The sequence below is a fragment of the Plecotus auritus genome (assembly GCF_963455305.1).
Source record: "Plecotus auritus genome assembly, chromosome: 12".
NCBI classification, from domain to species: domain Eukaryota; kingdom Metazoa; phylum Chordata; class Mammalia; order Chiroptera; family Vespertilionidae; genus Plecotus; species Plecotus auritus.
In genome coordinates, this window is record NC_137778.1 from 34,228,357 (window position 1) to 34,254,555 (window position 26,199).

Sequence of the window (26,199 nt, forward strand, 5' to 3'; positions counted from 1 at the left end):
ATTCGGGTCCGACTCATGAAGGAGCTGGGATGAGGGCAGGATCTTAAAAGGTCAGTCAAATGTGTAAGGACAAGGAGACCAGCTAGGGATATGCCTTGTAACGTTGTTGGTAATAGCCCCAAATTAGAAACAACCCAAATGCCCACCCATAGAAGAACGAGGGGATATTTATCAAATGAAACGCAATACACCAATGGAAAAGACTGAATTCACATATGTCACTAGGGATAAATCTTAAAGATCAAGATGGTAGTGAAAAAAACTCATTGCAAAAGGAGATATGAAGTATGCCATATATGTATATATATATATATAGTATATATACGTGTGTGTATGTGTGTGTGTGTGTGTGTGTGTGTGTGTATATATATCTTTAAGTGTTTTTTTCATAACAACACAAAATAGTACTTATGGGTGCAGATCACCCAGTATATAGTAAAGCAATAGAACCAGAATACTGGTTACCTCCCAGTCAGGAGAGTGGGGGATGTGATCAGGCATGGGTACTAGTGGGCTTGTTATTTGTAAGAAAAGGGCTGAAAGCAACAACCACAAAAGTTTGTGTGGGCACAGCATTCCAGGGAGCGCCACCATGAAAGCGAGGGGAGCAGCAGGTGACTTCCGGCACTATTACCAGTGACAGGCGTCAAGGAGGGAAAGGGGTTTGGGACCAGATCATGCAGGACTTTGAATGGCCAGTTGCAAACGGGTACCCCAGCCAGGTGGATCAGTTGGTTGGAGTGTCTCCACACACCAAAAAAGTGGATGGTTCAATTTCCAGTCAGGGCACATACCTAGACTGCAGGTTCGATCCAGGTTGGGCCGCAAATGGGAGGCAACCGATTGATATTTTTCTCTCTTCTTCCCTCCATCTTTCCCTCCCCCCTCCCCCCTTTTCTCTCTCTCTCAAATCAATAAATATATCTTCGGGTGATGATTTTAAAAAAAATGTTAAAGGAAGGTTGCTCTGATAATCCTGTACAAAATTATCAGGAACGGAATGTGAGCTTTTGTTCACCACGGGCCAGTCAGGGGTCCGTGAAACAGTCCAGGCAGATGTAAGGTGATGAAGGCCTGAATTAATGAGGTAGATGTCAAATGAAAAGAAAGGGATGGATATGAGACAATCTTGAAAAAAAAAGGGGGGGGGGTCGGGCAGAGGGAGACTGGCAGCTCCATGTGACTAATTAGATGTGGAGGTTTATGATCCTGTTGGGAAGGGAAATCCTATTCACCAGCCTTTCCCTGGCTCCTTCAGGATAAAGTCCATACTTCTAAAAAGGACAGATACAAGGCTTTTTCTTCACCGAGTCCCCTCGCTTGTCCTCTCTGCCCCATTGTGAACTTTGCACAATAACCGTATTGAATGACTCGAGATTCCCCCAAACGTGTCTTCTTGGTTCTGTCTCTGTACCTTCTGTTCCCTTGACTTGGAATGACTCTTGTAGTTCCCTTCCCTCCTGCTCTTGGTGAACTTCTAATTATTCATCCGTCAGTCCTGAGAAGGCTTTGCCGACACTGTAACCAATTCCTCCCTTCACAGACAGTCCCTCCACTGTACTGCTCCTTTATCTTCCACTGTGTCTATTTTTCACACAGGACTGTTTGTATTTCCATCTTTTCCACTAGATTAGGAGGTCCTTATGGACAAGGACCATGGCCTTATTCATTCCTAGTGTCTGTCACATAATAGATGGACTAGAATGTGAAACAACACGAAACAAGTACAAGTTAGTATGCTCACAGGCCCGTGAAATTCCCAGCCGGATGTCAATAAGCACTTTATAATGGATAAGCAAGGGCTATTTATTAAAAGTAGTCATCTTGGGGTGCTAGAAACTCTTTTCAAAAATAACATAGCCAAATTGTTTTTGGAATTTCCCTTGTACAAATATGTTCAGAGAAAGATAATAACATTACTTTTTATTGGCTGATGCATAGAGTTATCAGTTTGATCATTCTATTTACTTACTAAATACAGTTCATAATAACTTGGCTGTACACGAATTTTAAAAATCACCTGCAAATATTAGATGTATCACTATTAAAATACATTCAAAAGAATGTGAATGTAATTATCCCCAAAGAGCAGTTCCAGAAAGACTGTGGCTATGACATTACTGGGACAAGAGGCTCACAGTTTCTCAAGGTGATAGTTTTAAGGAAAGCTAATATTACCATTAACCTACAACCTTTTTGGATCTATTATAATTAAACTTACTGCATACATTCTCATAATGACAAGAGGAATAAAGAGTAATTGTTACAAGTGAAAGTAGAGGCTGTGACTGAAAAGGTGTTTTTAAAGACATGTTTTGAAAGAAGTTATGGATATAAATGGCTAAACACAAAACAAAAAAAGGGAGCTGAAAATCAAGAGAAGGAATTGGAATCGGCAAAGACTGAGAGATGAGAAGTAGTTCATCCAACCCATCAACCGGCATTTGGATGAATATTTACAACAGGCCAGATCCGGTATGAAGAGTAGAGGGATAAAGAGACAGGTGTGACAGCTGAGGGCCTGTGAGTCCTGCCCCAGCCCCAGGGGTGGTCAGGGAAGGCTTCCAGGGCAACTGCCACAGCTGGACTAAGAACTGGAAGACCAAAAGATTAACCAGGTAAAGAAGTAGAGGAGCCCTAACCGGTTTGGCTCAGTGGATAGAGCGTCGGCCTGCGGACTGAAAGGTCCCAGGTTCGATTCCGGTCAAGGGCATGTACCTTGGTTGCGGGCACATCCCCAGTAGGAGGTGTGCAGGAGGCAACTGATCGATGTTTCTCTCTCATCGATGTTTCTAACTCTCTATCCCTCTCTCTTCCTCTCTGTAAAAAATCAATAAAAATATATTTAAAAAAAAAAAAAGAAGAAGCAGAGGAGATGTCTCATGTTTAGTGATCTAAGCTGTCCCAGGCAAGGGAACAAGTCTAGAGGCAGGTGAACAGTAGAGCCCAGAGCCTGGTCCCTCAAGTAGGAAGATAAGGACTTAGGCAGGGGCTGTGGGAATGCAGAAAAGGTGGGCATTGGCCCCTAAGACTACGAATGGCTTCAATAAGAGAGGAAAGGTCGATCAAGGAATTAGCCATGACTTCAATATCTTGAGGCATGATGGACATAGGAAACACAGGGAAAGGAAAAGAAGGTTAGATAGATTAGATAAGCAGGCGAGATAAGACATCAGTGTAGCCAGAAGCAGGGAATCTGTCTTGTAGCAGCAGGGACTGTTGACGGCTTTAGGGAGAGCTGGGAGTAGTGGGACTGATTAAAAGGATGGACTTGCACTGAAATAGGCTTCTGTCGTTGACCTCTCCCCAAATTCCATGGTGTGCATTTAGGTGACCATTTCTCTATTTCCCTTATCCCGATCTGAAGTCAGAGGGTCTTATGGCGGTGTTTCAAAACTCAAACAGCAGCTGAGGGCGTGAAATGCCAGGAGCTGCCTGGAGATATTAGCCCCAAATGTACTCGGCAGTTTCATTGCTCAACTGGATTGGGAATGGTCTTCCCCCAGAACAGTGCTCCTAGTCAAAGCAAGTCCTACTTGGTAGGAGAAATTAGCAGGAAAATATATAGGTGATCCTGTAAGCTAACCATAGCTATTGCCATTCCTTAAATTCCATAGCTTCACTGATACAAAGAAAAATGGGATCTCACAAACTTTCATCTGAAAAAAAAAAGTCTGTGTCCAAGCTCAAATTAAAATGTACAGACCATTAGCAGTAGAAAAACATGAGTAAGGGCCACCACTAGTTTTCATTTTAGTCAAAACTAAAAATGCACACATATGTCTTTACTAATTAAAACTCAGGTAAAATCGCCTCTCAAAACCAGAAATGCAGAATTGGGCACCTAGTTGTTCTCATGTCTGTTCTCTCAGATCCAATGGGCTGTAAAAACCCCTCGAGGGCAGGATCCTGTGTTATTTGTCCATTTTGCCCCAGTTCCTAGCACAATAGTTAGTACACAGTCGTGCTCAATGTATGTTTTAAGCAAACATACATTGAGCATCTATATCTCTATGAATCGGAGAGTGATGCAAAAGTGACAAAGTCTAGGTGTTTTGGAGAATCCCAGGCTGAATCAGTGAAACACTCCAGATGGGCTCTGGGATACATAGCAAGCATTGGTTGAGCTACTCCACACATCTCACCACATACCCCAGGAACCCAGGGATGTGTGATGAAGTGTTTATGGAAGCAGGAATTAAAATGATGCCTTGCATTCGTGCAGTGCTTTAGGCTTTCCAGAAACACTTTTAAGTATCTTATCTCATTCGATTCTCAAAGCAATCGTGGGAAATAGCCAAGCCAGTCATTATTATCCCCATTACACAGATGAGGACACTGAGATAGAGTGTAAGTGTCTGCCCAAGGTTAAATAAGTAATTAGTGACAGCGATGAGATAAAACCCCCAGTTTCTGACCTCTGAGTCAGTTTCATTCCATTCTGTCCTTGACCGTGTGAAGTACATTCAAGACGATTTTTAGTGTAGGGACTTCTGGGCAAAGGTCCACCAGCTTCTTATGACTTCCATATTGGTACAGAACAGCTGGCCCACTGTAATTACAAAGCCTAAGTAAGCACATGCATTCTTTGATTTAAAAGCATTTTTGGAGAGTTTACCCTCCGCAAAAAGCACATCCTTGACTCTGTGGCAATACAGACATGTATCGGCCTGCACATCTGTTCTCTGGAGATCGCAGAGCATTGAAGAGGCCAAGGGGACTACACGCAAACAACATAACTACAGCAGAGATAAGGAACAGGGCTAAGGAGGAGTAGAGAGCACTGTGATTCATTCTAAGGCCACTTTCATTGTGTTCGGTCCCCAGCCCGCGAGATATGAATGAACTGAGATCGCCTATGCGACTGACCTGTAAGCAGTATAGACAAGAGCCACCACTTGTTTGTGTTTGTAAACTCACAGGAGTTGGTTCTTTGCCTTGCCTAGAGCACAGAGCAAGTGCATGTTCTGAGAGGTCCACCAGGTTCCGCTACACAGAGGACAAGTTCTGGAGGGCAGGAGTCAATCTCAACATCAAACTACTCTTAGAATTAGAAACCGTTCTGACCCTTTAGGTGAGCATCAGCACAATGGTCTCTGCGCCAATGAAGAGTATAAGCGATATAAGAAAGCGTTAGTTGGGCTTCTTGACATATGTTTGCCCTCTTAGGAATGTGATTGTTTCCATTTAATATCAAGGAAAGGAAAATTTAAGCTTGTCCTTATACAACTAACTCTTCTCCTGTATATGTACTATATGACGAGTGGTATGTATAAAATAAGGTACCTAGGAATCTCAAAGGCTCTGCTATCTGTGAGATAAGCAGGAAAGTTAGTATAGGAATGCTCACTTTAGCCTTATCTGACTTAAATTTCCTTTTTAAGTATTTTGTGCTGGGAGAGTTTACACTTCGATCCCTAAGTCAGTGTATACTTTTTAAATGTAATGATGTAAAAAGGGATTGGCATGTATGTATCAGGATACCTCCCCAACTCAAGAGCAGCATAAATCCACAACCATGTAATTATGAAACCACAGTGTTACTGGACGAGTTGCAGTGCCTCAGTCACTACAATGGTTATGCAACTCTGGCTATTTGCGAAATGTTAAGGTGTTTGTTCTCAGAGACTTCAATTGTTTCTACCCGGCATCCTCAGGTTCTTCCCTCACAGGTTAGCCAAGAGATTCTTGAGCAGTGAGGTTCAGACATATAGTTTCCACCTTAAAGAATGGGGGGAAAAAATCTTCATCCTATCTGAGTGCAGATCACATCTGAGTCCCCCCCGAAGCAGAAGAAAAGAGAACACTTGTGTGGAATTGAAAATGATTAACTAAGTGTGAGGATGGGGGCCTCAAAAGTAAAGTAAAGAAATCCCATTTTTAAAAGTAAGCACTAAAATTAAGCCTCCTTCTAAAGTAACTCATCAGGAGATAATTATTGGCTGGCAACTGGTATTTATAATAGAAGCGTACATGGCCTTAACGATAGGGTTTGTTTCTGAAAACACTCTAATTAAAAAGGGAAAGAGTGATTTTATAGGAAACTACAAATCAGTGTTGTGTATGTGCGCTAATGTGTGCAGGGACGGAGGTGGTAATTGCTGGGCTGTGGTGCATACGTGTGCTAATGTGTGCAGAGACAGGTAATTGCTGGCTCGGCGCAGGTATCTGTTGCTGAAGATAATGACCTTGTAAATGTACAAATAGAGTTTCCAACAAAGCTGAAAATACATCATTATTATTCACCAATGTGGAATGGAATGTGAAATTGGAACTCAGCAGGTGTGAGTGGTGGCTGGACCTGGTCGGGATACCAACTTGTTTTTGTTTGTAATTATTCTGATTTCTGCACTAGAATTTGTGGGGGTGATCACACTGTAAGGTATAAAAATGTGGAATCACTATATTGCACACCTGAAAACTAATATAACCAATATCACATTGTATACCAACTATACTTAAACATAAAAAATAGATTAAAGAAATAAAAAGAATAATGTAATCTGACTACGCTATTCTCTTGTCCAGACCACTGGCCAGGTCACTTTTCTGCACACCTTTGATTTCTTTTCTCTTGTCACACTCACTAAAAGTCTAAGCAAAGCAAGAAGAACAGATGCCAGCAAGTCAAAGAATGCTTCCCATGTTGAAATCGACATCTGGGTCCAGGAAAGGACACCTCATGGCTGAGAAGAGCCCTGTGCACAGTTCATACCTCTGTTGGTTTCTTTTGTAAGATATAGTTATCCCAAAAGAGCCTTCCTTAATTGGACTCTTATGGTCCTGAATCCTTGCCGGTCTATAGTTATTTTTTAAGTAAGTGAAGACGTGGATAGGATGAACAGAGACTGACTTATGTAAACTCCTGGAATTAAGAGACAACCTTCAAGTTTCAAAAAGGCAAACTTGGAACATGCCAAAGGTAGTATAGTTCCTTACTCACCCACCACTTGGGCTTTTGAGGAGAAGAGGGGAGTTGGAAGAGTTGAAGAGAAGAAAACCAGGGAAGAAGAGCGGGAGAGGAAGGTAAAAGGGTGCTATGGAGGGTGTGCACCTGTTTAGACATGGGGAAGCCGCCCAAACACTAGCAAAAGAAGAACCAACGTGGAGTTCCTCCTTGCACGTCTCCCCTTCCCTCCTGAAGGCCCGGGGTGAACATTTTTCGAGCGGTGAGAGAGAACTGCCCTCAGAAACCTCCCTGAACTCCCTCCAAAGAATTCAAAATGCCTCCAGTCCAAATCAGTTCCCCCCATATCAATAGTTGTGCATAAAAATAACAATAATCACATTAATACTGGTCAGAGCAGTAAATATTTATGGAGGGCTTACTGTGTGTCCCTACTTTATTGTTTGCTATGCTCTAACCAGTGTATGAGCAGTTATTATTAGTCCCACTTCACAGACACACAAAGTGAAACCTGAGACGTTGCCCCAAAGCACTCAGCTGTAAACAGCGACACAGCCCAGGTCCGTCTGACCACCTCCAGTGGCACCCAGTTAACCCCCGTGTGATACACATGCCTCCCCACATGTCTCTGCCTCAGGGATGCAACCCCATTCATTGTTTAGACTACCCACCTGAGCATGGAAGAAGCCCTATAGTCATTTATTGTAAATCTGGTCTCCCGAGTTTCCTGAGACAAACGCTTGATCACGTGTCCTTTGTGGTCCCCTACAGCATGATGGCCAATTTCTTGTCAGCTCCCAACTGGGGGAACTCAAGAATGTCATGTCCCTCCTTCTGCCCCCCGGATGAGAGAAAGTCAGACAATTTTGCAGGTTGGTTTCACACTACCACTTTTTATTTTGAAATACTCTCTTCTAAGTGTATCTAATCAGAAACAAAGCCAGTAGGTAAAGAACCAATTCTATTTATTGCCATATCTTTTTTTAAATTATAAAAAAAAACAAAAAATACTATTTAAAAATTAAAAGGAAAACACCTATAATACCACCACCTATAGCATTTTGGAATATTTTTTGTTGTTGTTGTTTTTGTTTTGTTTTTTTATTTTTTTATTTTTTTAAAAATATATTTTATTGATTTCTTACAGAGAGGAAGGGAGAAGGATAGAGAGTTAGAAACATCGATGAGAGAGAAACATCGATCAGCTGCCTCCTGCACACCTCCCATTGGGGATGTGCCTGCAACCAAGGTACATGCCCTTGACCGGAATCGAACCTGGGACCTTTCAGTCCGCAGGCCGATGCTCTATCCACTGAGCCAAACCGGTTAGGGCAGCATTTTGGAATATTTTAGTTAGTTCCTTCATATGCACATTTCAAATAGTTATGATCAAGACATACATGCAGCCCAACCAGTATAGCTCAGTGGTTGAGCATTAACCCAGGAACCAACAGGTCATGGCTTTGATTCCCGGTCAGGGCACATACCCAGGTTGCGGGCTCGATCCCCCATCCCCAGTGGGGGACCTGCAGGAGGCAGCCAATCAGTGATTCTCTCATCATTGATGTTTCTATCTCTCTCCCTTCCTTTCTCTCTAAAAAGCAATAAAAACATTTTTTTTTAAAAAAAAAGACATATATGGGGGTTTTATCCTGCTTCCTCAGTTAGTTCATATGTTATAAATCTTTTCCTTTGTTGTTACATAGTTGTTAGTTTCTGCATTGTGTTTCAGCACTGGTGATAAATGGAGCTAGAATGCCTTCTATGTTAGTATTGGGCTCAGTGTCCAGAGCTGTCTATCTTATCACTGAGACAGCGCCTACAGACAGCCCTCCCATACTGCTTCCCATTGCCAAGGCCAGTGGGGTGCATGGGTGGGCCCTTCAGCAGCTGAAGTGGATCAGCCCAAAAGAACCCCCTGCTGCTGCTCTCTAATCTCACTACCATCCCCACCACTACACCCATGGCATTTGCAAAACTTCACCACTCTCCTGGGGGCCTCTTTCCCTCTTTCTGTTCCTTGTTTCCTTCCCAGCAAAAGGCTTCACTTCCCACTTCAATGAAGACATCTCCTAGCTCAAATACCACCTCCCCTGTAAAACCTTCCCTAGCCCTCCCACTTCTACACTGCGGGGAGAAGGGGGAGCATGAAAAACTTCCCCACTCCCAACGCCACAATTTATCTCTCATGCACCCACCTTTACTTCCTGTCCTTCTATCTCAGAGAAAAGTCGTCCCTTCATTCCAATGCTAGTCCTTCTGCTCTGGCCAGTGGTTTCACCTGCTTCTGCCTTTTGCAAGACCATTTTGCCATTCATTATCCTTCTGCCCCCACTGTCATTGTCATCTATCTCTTCTCTACTGGTCTAATCCCTTCAGCCAACAACTTTATTTCGGCCTTAACGCATTACACACCACACACATTATTAATTTGGCTCAGACAAGTTTCTATTTCTTTTCACTCCCAAACCTCTTATCCCTTACCGTTCTTCCCTCCTCAAAACCCAGGATAGCTTCCTTGCCCTACATTTATTGAGCACCTGCTATGGGAAAACAGTGGGGAAGTATATATGAGCAAGGCAGTCCCTACTCCTAAGGTGTTTCTAGCTAGTGGGGAGACAACTAGTAAACCAAAAAAACACAACACAGTAAGTGTCATAATAGAAATATGTGCAAAAGTGCTCATAGAAAGACTGTCTGGAGAGGAATTAGGAAGGCTTCCTTGGGAGGTGACAGGAGTTGGAGTTAGGCCTGGGGACAATGAATGGGATATTGCCAGGTGGAGACTGAGTCAGGGAGAGCCCACAACTGACAGAGGAAACCATAATATTAACAATTACTTAGGGAATATCAGACAGCTAGCTCAGTTACTGCAAGAGTTGAGTGCGATTGGTTTAGGCCGATGGTTCTCAAACTTTAGCATGCATCAGGATCACCCAGAGGGCATGTGAAAGCACACATTTCTGGACTCCACTCCCAGAGCTTTGGGGTGGGGTTTGGGATGAGGCTGGGTAATTCGCATTTCCAGCCAGTTCCCAGGTGATACCAGTGCTGTTCGTTTGGAGAGCACACTCTCCGAACCACTGGCTTAGTAACTTGGCTTCTGCTTGAATTGTTCTAGTAAAATTACTTTTAGATGTCACCAAAGATCTTCAACTGCCGAATCCTCAGTCCTCATCCTTCTGGACCAGTTGGCAGTGTTTTGATACAATGGATGATTCCTTAACTGGCCTCCCAGTTTCCAGTCTCACCTCCTTTCAATTCATTCACAAAACTGTCCAAAATACAAGAATAAACCTATCACTTTGTACTTAACATCCACCAGTGGCTCCCCATTTCCTGTGTTAGAGCCCAAATTCCAAAGGCTGGGACAATAAGAAAACAAAGCAAAAAAAAAAAAACAAAAAACCACACTGGTGTCCTGGCCACATTTACCTCTCTGCTGCTGCCCCGTATTGCACAGTTTATGTTCTAGGAACTCGACCTACCAGCCAGTGCCCAGATGTGCTGTGAGCTCATATGCTCTTCACCTCTGCATATGCTCTTTCTTTTCCCTGGCATGCCCTTATTCCCTCCCCTTCTCCACCCCATCTTCCCCATGCCCTGTGGAATTCTAGTTCAATGCCTAGATCAATGTCATCTCCTCTGGGAAGTCTTCCTGGGTTTTGTTGTGCCTTTCCCTGAGCCCCTCTACAGTTGGTTTCTGCATTTTATATATATATATATAATATAACACTTAGTTGAACAGGAGACTACTGTATTAAGACCTACTTGAGTGCAAAGTCTGATTCTATCTTATTATTTTAAAATTATAGTTGACATACCATATTATATTAGTATCAGTTGTACATATAATGATGAGACAATTACATACCTTATGAAGTGAACACGAAAAGTCTAGTACCTATCTGACACCATACATAGTTATTACAATATTATTCACTATATTCCCTATGCTGTACTTTGTATCCCATCTATCTTATTTTTTTTAAAAGATTTTTTATTGATCTTTAGAGAGAGATGAAGAGAGGAAGGGGGCGAGAGAGAGAAACATCGATATAAGAGCGAGACATCAACCAGCTGCCTCCTGCACACCCCCTACCAGGGGTTGAGCCTGAAACCTGGACATGTGCCCTGACCGGGAATCAAACCCAAAATATTTCAGTGCATGGGACGATGCCCAACCAACTGAGCCACACCGGCCAGGGCTATCTTATTATTTTTGTTGTTCTCATAGAAGACTTTCAATGTAGGTGTGTTGAATGAATGTTGGGTACACAGGCAATACATAATTAATGGTTTGAGTAGGTACTTGCTGCCTCCCCAGTGGAACCCAGCAGTGGGCAGGCAGGCAAAGAGGAGGAGGAGAACACAAAGAGCAGCTTCGTTAATGAGCACAAGCAAAGGTGCCACCTCACACCCACCACCTGACTCCTTGACTGAGAGGATGACCCATAGGCTTTTATTTCCCATGACTCTCTCTTTCTTTGATGGCATACCGGTTTGTCAGCTCCACGGACCGAGGCAGTTATGCAGCTGCCTTTCTTGCTTTTGGCAAACTACTCTCCAGAGGCCTTGTCCAGGACTGGAGCCGGAAATGCTTTGGTTGCTTGGCTTGGTGAGCACATGGCCAGCAGGCAGCCACTCACCTCTCCTTTCTGTGCTGCTGCTGAAGGAATGCTGCATGCACTCTGCCTTTGGGGAGAACATATCGTGTCTATTCTCATTCTCTCTCTCTCTCTCTCTTTCTCTCTCTCTCTCGCTCTCGCTCTCTCTCGCCTGAATGTCTGTGTGGCCAGGCTGCATTCTCCTCATTCTCTAATGATAACCATAAGGCTAAGAAAGCATCTAGCAGCCAGTGAGCTCAGAAGGCCATGCCTTTTGTCACCTAGCCTTTTCCTACCTCTGTGCAGATAGATACTCCTATGAGAGAGGCCCTTTATTTAGTGACTACTATGTGCTAGATGTTTCCACACCTCATCTCATTAGGTCCTCACAACATTCCTGCGAGGCAGATCCTCTTTTTCTCCATTTAACAAACAAAGATACTGAGGTTCAAAGAAATTAAATGACTTATCCAAGATCAACAAGCTAATAAGTGTGGTAGGGGTAGGATTGGAACCCATGTTGTAATGATTCCAAAGCCTGTATGTTTTCCATTATTTATACCATCCTGGAGAAGTGAAAAAGCTGAAAGTTACAGAGTCAGCCAGGGTCACAGCAGGGATTAAATTCAAGGTGTCCTGATTTCCAGGGCAGCCTAGAAATATTCACTTTATTGAAAGAATTGTTTGGGTATATTTGATGTTCCAAGAATTTATGAAACTTAAAAAATATATTGAGGTCATAATGTGAAAGTGATCCAGAACTGGAAAAGCTGCCTATTTACCCACCAGTGTCCCTTGTCTATTCTCCTATAGTCAGTGGTCCCCCTCAGGTGTGTGCACCTGAGCAGAGATGTTTCCCTATCCCCTAAAGTCACACATTCACCTGTGGTTCAGACTCCCACTCAAAGCTGTGTTTTAAAATTTCCCCTTCACCTTCCTCTTTTCCCTCTGGATTGCGAAGAGTGACCAGGAAGAAAGAATAAGACTGTGACTGCACGCACAAGTTTGACTGAATATAAATGATTATTTCTAAAACAAAGTCAGTTTTAATAAAACAATAATGCTTTTCTTTTTTTCTGGTCAACTTGACCCTTAAAAAGGAGGTTTTCTTGAATAGTTCCCTGTTCAACTGGTGCTCTTGGCATCGTGAATAAAGAGAGCTAATGATAACATCCATCAGAGAGTTAAGCACACAGAGTGGGTGATAAAGTCAACAAGAAGCTGAAAACAAGATTTACCACGGATAAGCTGCCAAGAGTTGGCTATAGATTCCAAGTGGCCACTGTGGCTCATCTATCTTTCCCCCACCGTGTCTCACCCCGACATCATCCCTCATGACAAGGTAGGAAAGCAAGAGAGAAGGAAAGCTCAGGAGTCGAGCACAGACGATAAATACGTAGCAGAGCTGATCTGACGAATATAAATGCGGAGTCTCACTGGTAAATTCCGAATGAATTTCCATGAGAGAACAAAGAAGAGCATTTTAGAAGTCAAAACAACCAACCAAATAAAGGTCAGAGTCTAGAAGAGCAAGTAGACACAAGCCATTGCCAGGTTTCCTCCAAGGAAGACTTTTTCTTATCCTTCCCTCTCTCAAGCCCGGCTAAGGAGGTTGTAGAGTCTTGTCTATTGTTCAAAGACTTGAAATGGTTTTCCCTGAATTATTCTCAACCCTGTGTTTTCCTTGTCTCTGTTTTCAAAAGTAGGTTAGGGATATTCAGGTTCCCCTGAAGCATCTTAATGAGTTAGTCATGATTACAATTGCATCTTTTAAATTGCCCAACCGGTTGAAAGGCTGCCATGAAAGCAGCTTCTACAAACACAAGCTGGGCTGTGTTTTTCGTTTTCCGATGTTGCAAAATGTGAATGAGGAGTTACCTCCAAGCGCATAATTAGCATAAAAACTGCTGAAGCTGAGAGGAGAGAGGTAGGCTACTAGCCCAGTGGAAACTGTTGCCGTTGTTCCTAAAAGGAATGTGTACATTGAGACTAAAATAAAGAGAAGCTTTTTCGCTAACACATGTGAAAGGGTTTCACACAGTCCACGGCACATAATAAATGCTCAAAATGTATTCCCTAGATCGGAATCTTCTCCATAATCTACTTCTCAGGCAAGGAACCAGCCCTGCCTACCTCCATTTCCTCACCATCCCCTCTTTTAATGTTCCTCTGGTAACTCAAATTTCGGTCTCATAACCTCTCACAGTGTTTCTTCATTTCCCTCCCCCACCCCCATGTTGCCCTCCTAAGCAGCTATTTTAGACATTTTTACATTTCTCCCCCATGACATTCTAATACCAGGTACATTATTATATCCGTGTATGTACTGTATGTATATCTGCACTTTATGCATGAAAACATTCAGTTGTTTTTTTTATCCCCCAAGAACCATCCTCACTCCTGTTGAGAACGCATGACCTAGCAGACCAGAATAGACACAACAGAAGCAGATCACAGAACTTAGATGCTAGATGAAATCAATCTGGGAAAACATCCAGGCAGGCGTGGCAGGCATGGGAGTTTGTCTAGATCAGGCTTAGTATGGGTCAAGACAGACAGCTGGCCATAGAGGTTAGCTAACCAGAACATAGGTTGCAGAATGCAGCTGAAGGTAGTTTGGTGGAAGACAAGAGAGCAAAGTTCAAGTCAGGTAGAGGCATGGGGAATACTGGTCCGCTGGGTCAGAGAATGCCTCATACAGAGAGATCCCAGTGTCCATAAAAGTTCCATGGAAGAGAAATTGCTCTCAGGTCTAAAGCCAGATGAACGATTTTACCTTTGATCCTGAGAGCCCCTGGACCACTAGGCTGACCGTGGCCTGTTAATGAAAACATCTGATTATTATAGGGAAACACAGCAAGCTGGTCCCTATATGAGAGCCACCCACATCACCCCATACTTTGAACCTTCTATGTCCGATGAAGGAACCAAGCCTTCCAACCCGACTTGGAGCTGCGCTGTGGTGTCATGTCCCGGGCAGTCTAACAGGTTAATGGAATAAAAAGTCTGGTTTTCCTCTTCTTCGAGTCATTTCTTTTCTGAAGATCCTTCCCCTCCTGACCTAAAAACAGAGTGGACCTAGGGCCCTGGCTGAACACTCTCAAAGCTGTGCTTCCTAAAACCATCAGAATCTCTCAAGGGCCTTTCTTGTTGATGTCCCAGGTCAGCGTCTCAGTGTCCTTTGGGGCTGCTGCTCATACTCTCCTCTTTGATTAGAGGTCAGTCACTCTGACTCTGGTCTTCATCATAATCCGCTCCCTCAAGTCTCCTGAAATTCTCTCTGAATGTCATGTCCATCTCCTTCTTCCTCCTTACTTTCCTCAAGGGCATCCTTTATCTTTGATTCCTTCCTATGGCCCTCAATGCTCATGCATGCACCTGCTCAGTTTAATTTAATAAACAGTGTTGATTGCTTGCTGTATGCCCAGTACTGCTATAAACAACACGTGGTCCTTGCACACCCTTGCGGGAGGACAGAAATCTACATAACCAAGCAAAACATGGTGTGAGATATGTAATACAGATGTGCACAAAATATCTTAGGAACCCAAGTGAGGAAGTGATTAATTCTTGAGGAGATCATAAAAGGCATTGCAGAGAAAAAATTTTCATTTGTGCCTTGAAGAAGGAATAGAGATTCATAAAACAGAAAAGTTGGAGGGAGAGCATTACAGAGAGAGAGAGAAATGAAGATGGGAAAGACGGAGAAAAGAAGGGTTAAAAAGTCCATGTGACTCGAGGGTTGGTAGGTGTGAGAGTGAGGCTGGAGGGGTGGGAGTGGGAGTGGTCGGAGATGACCCTAGAGAGGCAGGAAACACGGGCTTCAGTCACCATTTAAATCTGCATCTCGCCCTAACTGGTTTGGCTCAGTGGATAGAGCGTCAGCCTGCGGACTGAAGGGTCCCAGGTTCGATTCCGGTCAAGAGCATGTACCTTGGTTGTGGGCACATCCCCAGTAGGGAGTGTGCTAGAGGCAGCTGAATCGATGTTTCTAACTCTCTATCCTTTTCCCTTCTTCTCTGTAAAATATCAATAAAATATATTTTAAAAAATTTTTTTAAAAATCCACATCTCGGTTTATGAAAATGGCTCATCACAGTGCCTGGGGCACATCCATTTTCTAAAAATAAATTTGCTCAAATGTACTATATGTCATGTACTAGTCTAGGTGCTGGTGACACAAAGAGAAAAGCTGACCCCTCAAGAGCTCAAAGTATAATAGAGAGATAGACATGTTTAAAAATTTAATGCATGCAACATAAGCTAATCCATGCAGTGATGGTAGCACATATATGACACAAAATAGAGAGCGACTGGCTCTGCAAGGAAGGACTAACAGAGGATGCTTCAGAGTCCTGGCTGGATAGCTCAGTTGGCTAGACCATCCTCCTGATGTGCCAGGTTTGTGAGTTCCATGCCTGGTGAGGGTACATACAAGAATCAACCAAAGAATGCACAAATAAGTGGAAGCACAAATTGATGTTTCTGCCTCCCCTCCCCCCCAAAAAAAAATCACTTTTAAAAAAATATCTTTATTGATTTCGGAGAGGAAGGGAAAGGCGGAAAGAAACAGAAACATCAATGATGAGAGAGAAGCATTGATCAACTGCCTCCTGCACAATTGGGGATCGAGCCCACAATCCGGGCATGTGCCCTGACTGGGAATCGAAACGTGACTTCCTGGTTCATGGATCGACGCTCAACCACTAAGCCACCGCATCTGGGCTCAAATCAATTTCAGAAAACAACACACAGAGGATGCGTCAGAGAAAAATGCTATCTGAGCTGAGCTTTAAGAGATCAATGGGCATTGGATGGTGTGACAGGCAGAATAATGGCTCCCCAAAGATGTCCATGACTTAAACCTGTGACTATGTTACTTTACATGGCATTGGGGACTTTGCAGATGTGACTACATTCAGGGAAGATGAAAAGATTATAGATCACCAAGGGAGTCCAATGTATTCGCAAGGATGCTTACATGAAAGGGAGGCAGGAGTGTCAGAGCCAGAGGAGATGTGACGATGGAAACAGAGGTGGGAATGATGTGGCCAACAGACAAAAAAATGTGGGTAACCTCTAGAAACTGGAAAAAGCAAAGAACGCATTCTCTCCCAGAGCCTCCTGCAGTTATGCAGCTCTGCTAAAAACTTGGTTTTAGCCCATAAGACTCATGTCAGACTTCTGATTTCCAAAAAAGTAAGATGATACATTTGTGTCATTATTGAGCCATTAAGTTTGTGATCATTTGTTGCAGCAGCAATCAGACATGAATGTGGATGGAGCAGTAAGCAGGGTGTGGGGGTGGAGGGCAGTGCAGGCAAAAGGAATAGCAGAAGCACAGAAACATAAACTAGTATGGCACACCCTTGGGCAGGGGGTTACAGTTAGCCTCATGATGCTGAGGTTCAAGGATCACCAGGTAGGAGGGAGTGGAGAAAAGGCTGGGGTGGGAGGCAAGGACCAGATGACACGGGGCCTTGTAAGGGTGTCCTATGGTGGAGTTTAGGTATTGCTTAAGGCAAATTGGGATCCATTTCCTGGTTTTAAACAACAGAGTAAAAATATCAGATTTTCAATTTTGAAAGAAAGGCTGACAGGGAAAAGCCTGTCTGGGAGATTGTTTAGGAAGCAATTGCGAAAGTCCTGGGGCAGGAGCTACAGATTGAACTAACGCCACGTGAGTAGAAGGAGAAGTCAGAATAAAGACTTATTTGGCAGAATACTGGGGGCAAAGGCAACAGGAAGAGTCGGGGATGACCCCAGATTTCTGAATTGGACCTTAATGAATAGCCATGCTGCCTACTCAGATAGAGAAAGAAAACTAGAGATTTCTCTCAATATTTCTTAGACTTATATTTTATTTTAGTGTCCACTAGGCTGATTAGTCCCAACAACCTATATCTAGACTGTCTATATTATCCTAGCTGTTTTTCCTAATGCTCGCCCTTCCCCTACTCAGTCAATTCTCTATGTTGTAGTTACAACAACTAATTCAATATTCAACAGATACTTATTGAGTGCCTACCATGTACCAGGTACTGTTACAGACCTGGGGAATATTATAATGAACAAAATAATTTTTAAATAACTAGCTTGCATTTAATCTAGAAGGTCTTTTCAGAAGGTAATTGTGGACATTTCCAGCACCAATTCACATCTTCCACAATGATCTCCAATTTCCTCTCATTTCACGTTTAAATTTTTTGGTGTGTGCTCAAGTTCTCTGTCAACTACTTATAACTCTCCCAAACTAACTACAAGGAGTTTCATTTGCAAATCGGTTGTGATCTAAAAGCAGTGCTTCTTCAACTATCTGTAGGTTTGTTGTGTTTGTTTTTTTAAAAAAAATTCCAAGCTATTGTTGTCTGACACCTGGTCCTCTTGCACATGACTAATGCCCAAGTCATGACCCCTGTGAATCATTGTGCAAATTTTACAACACTCAAACTCACCCACAGCCTGCTCAATGGTGAGTGCACTGATGAAGTACCTGTATGTCACGGCATTCTTAATTTGCGCTGACAAATTTTAAGTGCTTCCTCTCATGTCTGTACTCTCAATTTCAACACTGTCCATAGACCACACTTTGAGTCTCCATACTTACCAAGTTCCTTACTAAAACAGTTTTGAAGAATTTGGAGAAAATTATATGGTGGTGGCATTTTTTGCTAGCCCACAGAAGCCTATATTGGCCATACTAGCTTATAGTTTTCCTATAAATAGATCCTAGATTATGTGGCAACAGGAGCATAAAAGTTCTAGAACTGCTGTTTGGCACATCACCTTTTTAAAGGAGCAAATATTTCTTATTTCCCCTTCCTTTTTATGTTTTTTCTCTTCTTTAGTCAGCTACCACCTTAATCCAACCCCTCACACGAATGAAAAATAAAATTAACGTGAAAGCCCCTCAATTCTTTATCAATTCTTGCCAGAGATGGTCCACCCACCTCAATAGATGAAGGCATTTTAGCATAACTCATAGTTTAATTCAACCTCAGGCTTATGAACTGGGTGGGACTAGGAAATAGGAGCCTTTTGTCTCGGATTCACTGGTTCAACTCTGGGCTGGCTTTTGCTGGATGTCCTCCAGCCCCCAATGGGTATGTTTGCAGCCTTCTATTACAGCTCTTCTAGGACCTCTGTTCAGTCCTCATCCTCCTTATCCTTTCTTTGATTTGAACACCACTCTTTCTTCTCTGTGGAATAAACTCTCTTGTTCTGTGGCTTCCATGGCTCCACGTTGGATTTGTTCTTCTACGTCATCTACTTCAATTTAGTCTTTGCTGTCTCACTCTCCTCTCTCTCCTCCTTTCCCAAGGGCCTCATCCTAGAGCTTCTTCTCTCACTCGCATGATCTCCAGGTGCTCTCATACTCTCTGAGGAATTCCGTTATCATCCAGATACTCATGACCTATATTCTTTCCTGAGTATGAAACACATAATTCCAACTGCTTTTTCAACCTCTTCATGTGTGTACCTTAGAAGCATCACATTTCAATTTAATGTCACTTCTCAAAAACCTCTTACTGCATTTCATATCAGGATACTGCCATCCACTTAAACATTCAGGATAAATGCTCCTCTCTTTTCCTCATTTCTCCCCTTCAAGCAGTCACCACTCACCAATCCACCACTGCTGTGTTTCTCCAATCATTCTCTTTTTCTCCATCTCCACTACCTTGCTCTGGCTCCCATCACTTTCTCCCTGGAACCATTCTCAGTTCTCTCAACCCTCAGATCACCAATGTTACACTGGACTCAGAGCTATCAGTCCCAACCCTCTCCAGAGCAGCCTCTACTCAGCTGTCCTTTTGCATCGTCCTTTCTCTCAACAGGCACATCAAATTATTCACACTCTTGAATATTGACCTTCACAACTCTTTTACTAGGTCCCTGTAATATGATCAAAACTCTTTCCTTAGCATGGATTACCAGGACTTTCACACACAGGCCTTGACTAGCTTCTGTAGACACTTCTACTTTAACAACAACAAAATCACCATATCCCATAGTCCATCCTCAAAGGCTTCCTTAACATTTCTCAAACATGCCACCATTTTCAGCATCTCTCAGGCCTCTGCACATTCTATTCTTGCCACCCAGTTATGAACCAACCCCTGACCTCTGCCTTTATGGCCTACTGATCATTTACCTTCTGGGGCAGCTCCTCCAAGTGCAGGTCAGGGCTCCTTCCATTGCATTGCCAGAGCACTTTGTACATGGGCAGTTTAGTCAATGGCGTGTTTATGAGCCAGGTGCTGAGCTACGTTCTAGGGGTACAAAGAAGACGGTCCTGCCATAAAGGCGCTTACCTTCAACTAGCAGAGAAAGACATCAGTGTAAATAGCATATACATTTATGTATATTTTTTTAAAAAAATCAATGTTACAAAGCACAATAGGTGCTATAGAAGTGTCAGCAGGACACAGTGGACAATAAGCAAAGCAGGGAGCAGTTCATTCCACCTTGAGAAGAAATTGGAGGAGAGGAACCTAAGGAAATGTATCATGAAGGAGCTAACGCTTCGGGAGGGGGACGAGGAGAGGACATCCCAGCAAAGTCCTGGCACAATGGAACAGCACGTCATGTGCAGAAGCAATTGATTCTCTACGGCTGATCTTCCGACATTAATATTGATACAGTTAGACAAGAGGTCAGAGAACAAGGAGGAGGATTTACCTGGCAGGCAATGAGAAGCCACTGCAGGGCTTCACGCAGGGACAAACGAAATGTTCCAATTTCTATTTTTAGGAAGAGCATTCTAACAACAGTATACTTAGCACAATATAATGCTTTGGGAGGGAGAGGGGGAGTTATATATCCACTCTTCCTATTAGATTTTGAGCTCCCTGGTGTCAAGTTTTATGTCTCTTTCGTTTTTACCTTTTCATGCCTAACACATTCATTGACGAAGCAATGAGAGAAGCTACCTGACGTCAGTGATAGAGCGTGGATTAAGAGTCAGGGATGCAAACTCGAGGCCAGCTCCTATCTCAGCTTGGTAAGACATCAGCAAGTCATTCTGGGCTTTGGTTTCTTCAGCTATAAAATGGTGGCTTACTCAAGACCATCTTTTGCCCTAACATTCTGTAATCCTATAAGGGAGGTTCCTTTTTTTGAAAGTTTGCAGTCAATATTTGGTAATACAAATAACAAATCTGTCTCCAGTTTATAGAGGTGAGTGTCAAGAACTTAGTGCACCATGAAGCACAAGTTGACCCAAAGGTTATATAAATCATTCTCTGAATAGTGAGCAATGATTCTGGTTAAATTATTCACACGGTAAAAGGATGGGTTCTTCCTGCAAGGGGTACAGAATTGTCTCCCCAAATGTTTATTCTTTTTTTTTTTTGAGAAAAATAAACAGAACGTAGATTATTATTGTAAGCCTTTAAGTGATAAGACAAATACATTTGGAAAACATTAGAAGCTTGAGAGAAACCCGAGCTTTATCCACCGTAAATTAGTCGGTTCTCTCTTATTAGCTCAGCAGAATACACAGAGCTCTATTCGTTTCTCCAGGTCCCTTTCATAGTTCTTGTATATCTTTTGACTTAGTAGTATATACGCTCACATTTCTCTTCATCAGTGGAACATTGGCCTGATGGCTAGAATTTAAAATTCAGGATTTCTAGGAACAGAGCCAATTTCAACTGGGTGGGGTGGCGGGGGGGAGGGTGGAAGCAAAGGTTTCTCTTAGCCTCTCTTCTGTTTGATCTCTATCTTGCTGAGACTATAGCTTTCAACTAGCTTTCCATAAAACATCTGTTTTGGCTGAAATGATTTTACTATCTTTTATCCAGAGGGTTTTCTTTTTTAATTTTATTAAAGTAACTCATGAACATAGTTTTAGAAATCTAATAGTAATTCCCATTCTTCCTAAGTTCTATCATAATTTTTGAGTAAATCAACATTCAGAGTTTACATGATTATGACTATGTCCATTTTTTTTTGTATGGCTGAGCTAAGTAGAATAGCATATGTTCTCTTTCTTATTCAAAGTTTTAAAATATTCCTGGAGTTATTAATTGATACTTCATTTTTTTCTTAATTTATACAGTCATTAATTCTAAATACTTCAACAGCTCTGTAACATGCCTCTCGGTTCTATTTTCCTCACAATTAAGTACGTAAGTTGTTGTTGTTTTTATCCAGAAGATCTCCCTGGAGCCTTTCCTTCTCATATTTCAACCTGGATTACTTGCTTTCTAGGCCTCCTGTTTTTCTTAATTAAAAGAAACATCAAATTAAATTAATTATTTTTAATTAAAAGTTTCCTCCATATATTCTTCTACTATCATCTTTCTCCACTGATATTGGAATATAATTATTTAAATCCAATTTATTAGAGATTTTGCTTTTAAACTTTAATGTTATATTAGCCTTTTCCCAAGAAATAACATTCACTATCTAATACTGAGCTCAAATATATAAGTTATCTCATTCCTTAATATACTACCTATTCTCACTTTGACCATATTCTCATACTAAACAATGAATGTCCTGGGCTCCTTTGTACTATAAAATATACCTGATTCATTTGTACCAGGGCACAACTTCACAGAGTGGCTCATAAACCAGCTAAAGTAACCTGGAAGTGATTCAACAAAATTGAGCCTCCTTTAAAACAAGCCTTTGGAAGAGGAAAAGAGGCCTGCCGAGTAGTTTGGTGGACACAAAAAGGAAGACCGTGGTGACACCACCCTTCCGTTTTTCTCTCACACAAGCTCATGCTCTAGGTGGGCGGGTGAAGCCTGTGATGCTGGTAACCCCTTGGGCTTGGGCTTAGCTGAGCATGGACTCTGTTTTCAGTTGGTTGGCCTGTTCTTGAATGAGCTAACAGGGTGGATTCGGGTCTCACAATGTCATCTAAACAAACAAGATGGGTAGTGTAGCAGTTTCGCCTCCAGAGAGGGCCTTGGCCTTCTGACTGTGCTCCGGCACTCAAGAAGAGACAGGACTGTTCTTGACTGGTCCATCTCCCCCAGGCTGTTATTCTTAAGGGGCTTATTCTCATTGGCTCATTTACCCTAAATCCACTAAGAGCATCTTGTTTTCATTTGTTGAACTGCATCTGAAATATTTGGGGATATAAGATTAACAGATCTTAGGAATCAAAAAACTCTGGCCAGATCCCTATCACATGATAGAAAGTTCTAAAACTCACAGCAAATTCTGAACCAAAATGCACTATTTGAAACTTAAGCAGGATATAATATTAGCTTCTCTTTTATCTCTTAAAGAAAATAAAAATAACATTCAATAGGAAAATTCCCAATAAAGGGGTGTATTTCCTGTTCCTTTCCTTATCTCCAAAGTGAGATGATTATAAAAAAATTTTAATATCCTATGCAAGAAATAATAACAGGAAGGAGAAGTGTGGTTGCTCCAGATGATTTTCTCTTCCCCACCCTAGACCTAGTAGAACCTGGAGAAAATAATATAAAAGTTACTGAAATACTAAAATATAAGAAATTAATACATAGTCTAAATGCTTTTCCATCTACTTCTTTTTGCTGATTTTCCCCTAAGGGTATCAAATGTGAAAAGGCTAGCTTTATATCAAACCTGGGAGAAATGAGAGGGAATTGTGTGCGAACTTCAGAAAATGGCAGATAAGAAAAATGAAAGGAATTTGGGAGGGATCCAAGATGGCAGCAGAGTAGGTGGAAGTTACACTTACCTCCTCCCAAAACCAAATCAGAATTACAACTAAGTTACACAACAATCAACCGAATAACCTACTGAAGACTAGCTGAACCGAAGTCTTACAACCAAGGAGTTATAGAAGAAACCACGCTGAGACTGATAACGAGGAAAGGGCTGGCCCTGCACCCACATGGGGCAGCTGAGAATCTGGTTGAGAATTGGAGGGATATCTCAGCTGCAGAAGTGCACCCTAGGAGAGTGAGGACTCTCAACCCCATGCCGGGCTCCCCAGCCTGCAGCACCAACACTGAGAAGAAAAGCCTATGTAACATCTGGCTGTGAAAATCAGCTGGGATTTCGTTCACAAGGGTGAAATGGGAGATTGCTAAAAGCCCAGGTGCCCTCTTAAAGGACCAGCACACAAGATCTAGTTCACAGGTATTCATTCACCTTGGGCTCCAGCAGAAGGATGGAGGCTCAGAGAGGACTGGAGTCATACAAAGAGAGACTGGGTTGTGTGGCTTTGGGGAGAGGCCTCTCTTATGCTACTCACAGATGCCATCTTTCCTGGGTCAAGCATTCCCTTCCATATGGCATCAGCCTGGGGAATGCACTTGCCCCACCCTCTCGACTCCCAGTGGCCTTGCCCTGCCAAGCTCTTGCCCTATGGAGGAGTCTGCTGGCTGCAACCAGCCTGGGCCTGCTTTGCAGTTTTTCTTGGAAGGCTCTCAAGGAGGTTTGGGCAGACTTGGGAGGTGATAGAGACACACAGGAAGAGACTGAGTTGTGTGACTTCGGGGCGAGGACCATTTTCCCCTGAATGCCCTGAGCAGTGCCACTGTTCCTGTGCAAAGCCCTCTCTCCATAGGGCCAAATCTAAATCTCTTTTAGCCTGATGAACTCTGCTGGCACCACCCAGATGACTCCCTGAGACCCTGGCCCACTGCAAAGATCCATAGGCCCCAGGCAAGTGGCAGCTGGCCTTGGTGAACCCTGTGACTTTTGCTGAGTTTGAATCTATATCAATGTGGTGAACACCACTCACCCCTACCTGGTAACACTGAACCTGCCTCACAGATCTCAGGTACCGTCAGAGGCTCTTTCATTGGCTGAGCCTAGCAGGAGCCAGGAGGTAGAGGAGAGCCTCAGGGTGCCTTGGGCATTTTGCTGACCTGCCCCAGGCTCAGTACTGATAGAAGGCTGCTTCAGTAGACAGCTTGGCCCCTCTCATGCACACCCAGGTCCAGAATAGGCAGCCACCAACTGTGGATCACTTTGTAGCTCCTAATAGGTGGCCCAGAGCCTGTCATAAGCAGCATCTGACATTGACCTGCACTGGAGTCCTTCCCGAGAGGCACCAGAATCAATACATCCAGCGGCTGGCTTCAGTGTAAAAGAGCACGACCTTATTAACTCTACAGGTAGCAAACCAAAAGGGAGATCTTGGTAGGCACCAGAACCTGCTGGAATAAATTCCACTTCGCGGGGTCAGCTCCTGCACAGCAGCTCATACACCATGGTTGGCATCAGTCCTCGCAGTCAGCCAGCCCGTGGGCCCAAACCACCCACAGATTTGCCAGAAGCAATCAAGATTAAACAACAACAGGAGCGCTTGCTCACATCACTCATACAAGGGACATTCCTAGAGCACCTAGTTCAGATGATCAGAAAGACTGCACCACTGAGCCCCACAGGATACCTACTACATAAGACTTGGAGACATATCAGATGTACCTAATACACAGAAACAAATACAGAGAGGCAGCCAAAATGGGGAGTCATAGAAAGATACCCCAAATGAAAGAACAGGAAAAAAAATCCCCAAGGAAAAGAACTAAATAAAATGAAGGCAAGCAATCCACCACACACAGAATTCAAAGCTCAAGGAATTTAGTGAGAGCTTCAACAAAGAGAGCAAGCATTAAAAAGGACATAGAAAACTCTCTCTTTCTCTCTCTTTCTTATGACCCAGTGATTCCACTTATGGGTATATATTTGAGGAAACCCCAAACACTATGCACCCTATGTTCATTGCAATGTTATTTACCATAGTTAAGATATGGAAGCAACCCAAGTGCCAGGTGGGTACTGGAAATATGGGGGAACCACTTTGTAAATTGTATGATTGTCTAACCACTATACTATACACCTGAAACAAATACCAAATAATAGTGAATGTAAACTGTAATTGAAAAATAACAAAAATAACTGCAGTTTCACCAAGATCTTTGGCCATCAAATGAAAATAAATAAATAAATAAATAAACAAATAAATAGTCATTTGGTTATAAGATCTAGGACAGTGGTCGGCAAACTCATTAGTCAACAGAGCCAAATATCAACAGTACAACGATTGAAATTTCTTTTGAGAGCTAAATTTTTTAAACTTAAACTTCTAACACCACTTCTTCAAAATAGACTCGCCCAGGCAGTGGTATTTTGTGGAAAAGCCACACTCAAGGGGCCAAAGAACCGCATGTAGCTCGCGAGCTGCAGTTTGCCGACCACGGATCTAGGATATAGGATTTCAGTTATACTTTTCAAAGGCAGTCAAATAAATCATTGGTTAATCAAGGGTTATATGAGAAACTATGTAATTGTTTCTTTAATATACTATTAAAGAATCACAATATATTATTTTTAGAACTGCATTTTAGATCTTCACTTTGTTTTATAAATGAAGAATTGATATCTTATTAGAAAAAAAAGGGGGACTAAAGATGTGATCTTTAAACTCCTAGCCCACTTTACTGTTTTACCAGATAATGCATTTTTATTCAAGGTGAAGAAAATAGAATGTATGGAATTAGAATACTAAACTTAGCAGAAAGTAAAAAAAAAAAAAAAAAATGAAAGGTAGCTTTTGCTATCTAGGAAGATTTTAATGCCTATAAATAAATAAATTTTATGATCTTATTGAATATTAACTTCATTGGTATGTAGGTTGCTTTCGAATACTGGCAACTGGCACCTGTTGAAAACAGGTTGTGGAATGCTGGCCCAGCTTATGTAAGAATGGCCCTACACCATTGA